The sequence below is a fragment of the Lygodium microphyllum genome, chromosome 17 (genome assembly GCF_053477565.2).
Source record: "Lygodium microphyllum isolate KBCC chromosome 17, Lygodium_microphyllum_v1.1.10, whole genome shotgun sequence".
Lineage (NCBI taxonomy): Eukaryota > Viridiplantae > Streptophyta > Polypodiopsida > Schizaeales > Lygodiaceae > Lygodium > Lygodium microphyllum.
Window position 1 is genome coordinate 52,448,456 of NC_141151.1, and position 3,699 is coordinate 52,452,154.

Here is a 3,699-nt window from a genome sequence, read left to right on the forward strand (position 1 = left end):
CAATCAATACTCCATCCCTCCTTACAGAAGACAATCAGAACAAAACAGACCAAAATAGAACAAAACAGAAGGTATACAGAACCAATCAGAACCTATCAAAACATCACATAACCACATATCTCCATTGATAAACATCATGAACTTCCAAAACACAATCAATATCATCCAAAACACTCTCAAACCACTTCTAAATCAATTAATCATCTCATAAAATCAACCATTCAGCTCTCAAAAACAACAAAAATCAGCCAAAAAACAAGTCATTTCAACACTCAACATATCCCCACACTTAATAAGGAAGTGCCTCGCGACCCAGGAAAAAGGGAATACAAGGTCATTTAAAAAGCTCAACTTTAATCTTCAATATCTTTTCAAAAAGAATCCATCCACCACGACCCCAACTTATAACCTGTATCTGATATAAAAATACAAAGAAAGGAAAACCCTTTATACATTAACACTTCTTATCAAACTGAAAATCACAACAAATTTGTAAAGGATATAAGAGTTTTCTTCTTCTTCATCAGCATCAGCTTCAACTCTCCAACCACGACCTCAACACCACAATTCTCCAAAATGTAGCTCGCACACACGAAATCCAATCCAATAGGAAACCACCATGTTCGTTTTACATAAATGAACTCACAACACAAACACCAATACAACACAACCATCTGAATGACTCCTTCAAAAAGAGAGATTTTCATTAAAAAGCTTCCACCATACATTGGAAAGGTATCAATGAAGATGATCCCTCTTGAAAGATTGATGTTGTCGGAAACGATCCATAGACAAGGATTCATCTACAAAGGTTTTGGGAGGATTTTGAAAAAACTGAAGACAGCACATCCTTTCCAACAGGACCAAGTATCTGCTAGGCAAACAAAGGGCATGAAAATACAATATATGCAGCTGCTGGGAATCAATGCTCACATTGACATTCATGCACAACTTTGGAATAGGCTTGGAATCATTATGAGAGTGCCTATGCATATACGCCAAGTACCAAGCAAAGTGAGCAGTTAATCTCACTGAAGGATCGGCAGACTGTGAATACTGCTGAGCAAAATGAACATAGTTCTGATAAGCTTGACTGGAAGCTGTCCATTCTCCTGGAATTACTAGCCAATTGATCTGAGGTCCTGTAAGGGAATCATCCAAACTCCATCCCCTTCTTCTGGAAATCTGATTATCAAACCCGTCACAGTCACTAACCAACTGAGGTGGTTGAGATATAGAAGTGTTAGGAGAGGGTAATGGAATAAGAAAAAGTGGATGAAGTGAGGGATAGGCAAAATCATAAAAGGAAGAAAAGGTTAAAGAAGGAGTGGCAGAAATTTGGAGGGAATCACTAAGGAAGGGTGTTAACTGATAAATAGGAAATGTAGAGGGTACATGAATGGATGGAGAAGGACATGGTGGAGAAGGGGAAAATACCCTATCCTCAATAAAGGAACAGTATGTAAAAATGGAAATTTGAGGGAAAGATGAAGGTTGGAAAAGAAGGGGTAAAATAGTGGTGGAATTAGATTGACAAAGGGAAAGATATAGAGCATATCGGTGAGCCATTTGTTGGTAATAGAGGAGGGTAGGAACAGAAGGTCCTAAGAGAGATCGTCTATGATAGGCATCAAAGAAGGTAGCATTAAACGGATTATGTTTTGAAAGATAGGCTAAGAGATCCATCTTCAATTGATTAGTACTCTGGGCAGAGGTAGGAGCTGTGTTTTGTCTTTGATTCAGGACCACAGAATCAATCATGGGATGCTAGGAATTATCATGACAATCAGCCACTTTGGAGGAGTAACTCTGGAACATGTCAGCTATATGCAACTCCAAATGGTTGACATACAAAACAGCTTGTAGTACCACATCTCCCACATACCATGCCATATCCATCTCATCTGGAATTAACAAGTCTCCTCATAGATACATGTATGACATCAACATAGTATCTGGTGTGATAGAATCTTCAAACACCATCCTTACGACCTCTGTCAGCAACTCAACAGACCAAGCCCCACTCCATCCATCCTCTGGAAGAGGTAGATCCATCGTGGAAAGCTTCATGTAGAAGACCAACTTCTGTAAGTGGTAGTGGACAAAGAAAGAATGGTTTGGTGGAACATATTCCTGAAACTGCTCAAATGTAGACCATAACAAGTCCATTCTGGACTGCAATCTTTCCACTTTATCTTGGAATAGAGGGCACAAGGTAGCCTATCTCTGAAGAGCAGCCAAGTCCTGCTATGAAAGAGAAGGGATCAAGGGAACATTAGGGCTTGGAGGAACAGACCGAGATTTTGCCAGTTGATCTTGCAACTGCTGGATTTGAGAGGCTTGGGATGCCACTGTGTCATTAGCAATCTGTAAAGCTGAAAGTTTGGTATCTAAGAGAGCTTGGAACTCCTGCACTTCTGTGGACATCCTCTCCTTCTCCTCTGAAAGGCTAGTAACCTGGGATTGAGCCTCTAGTAACTGGATCTTCAAAGAAGAGATCTCATCACTTTGGGTGGCAACTAGTTGGGTTTGTTGTTCCAGTTGCTTAAACAAATCTGCTAGGGTATCCTTAGCAGAAGCTAACTCGGATGTTGCCTTATGCAACTGGTCCTTAGACTGCATGAGCTCTTCATAAAAAGATGCGTACAGCTGTTGAACACAGGCTGTCATTGACAACTCAATGGAACTTCGAATATCTTTACAGAGGAAAGGAATTGCATCTCCCGAGACTAGACTGTTCAGGGAGGGAACTGAGATGTCCAATGATCCTTCGCGATGTGCTCTGAATAGGTTATTACAAGTGAGATACCCAGGGAGTTCACTACCAAAGGTAGCAGGAATGGGCACTGAAGGAAGTACTGAAGGAGCTTTATCCGTTACCCGCTTCAAGCGTTTGCGTTAGATGACCAGGGGAGGCGGAGAATCATCATCCTCTATGTCAATAGGTTCTGACTCATCTGAAGGTGGAGGAGGAGATACTAGATCTGATGGAGGAGGTGGAGGCACAGTCTTCTGTAAACCTGAATAGGTCAAGAAGGCAGACAAATATGATCCATATGTGACATTGGTAACATTACCCCTGGTGACTTTGACGAAATGTTGATCCATTTTAGTGGGGAGGTAAGTGCTCCAATCAATAGCAACTTCTTTCAACACCATCCTGGAAGCTGTGAAAAGCTCTTTGGACAAGTACTGGGATGGCGTTTTGGCAGGCATAAACCTATCTTGGAGAAATTGACAGATCAGCTTCCATACAGGATCAGTGATCATAGAAAAGGAAACTCCTGAAGAGTTGATCACCTTCTTTACATCCAGCATTTCCCTTGTCTGCTTTTGCAACAGCTTCAGAATCTCTTCATTAGAGAAAAGCTAACGAGTTGTAACAAAAGGTTCACCTTTGGAGAGAAGAGACAGAGCCTTCCCTAAGCCTCGCGGTGTCAAAGTCATAGAAATTCCCTAGACTAGTCCTGTCTTCTTGCTGTAAGAGGCCAAAAACTCATTACATAACGACGGATCCTCTGGAAGCAATGGAAAGGAAGTAGCCACAAAAGCAGCAAGTCCCGCCTTCGTGAGAGGCTCAAAAGTAAGTAGGGAAGAGTAATCCCTACTAACTAATGGGACGTACTGGATAGGAGGAGGAGCATGAGAAGGCGCCATTCAGATGGTTATACACACACCACAAACACAGACAATCAAGGA

General features: G+C 41.5%; 1 non-coding gene across 1 annotated transcript; it reads right to left on the bottom strand.

Annotated features, from left to right (window-relative positions):
- Nucleotides 1–329: 329 nt before the first annotated feature.
- On the bottom strand, nucleotides 330–399 carry LOC148021892 (small nucleolar RNA SNORD36). The gene has a single exon (XR_015694522.1). It is a non-coding gene; the product is annotated as a small nucleolar RNA SNORD36 (small nucleolar RNA).
- Between the last annotated feature and the right edge of the window lie 3,300 nt (nucleotides 400–3,699).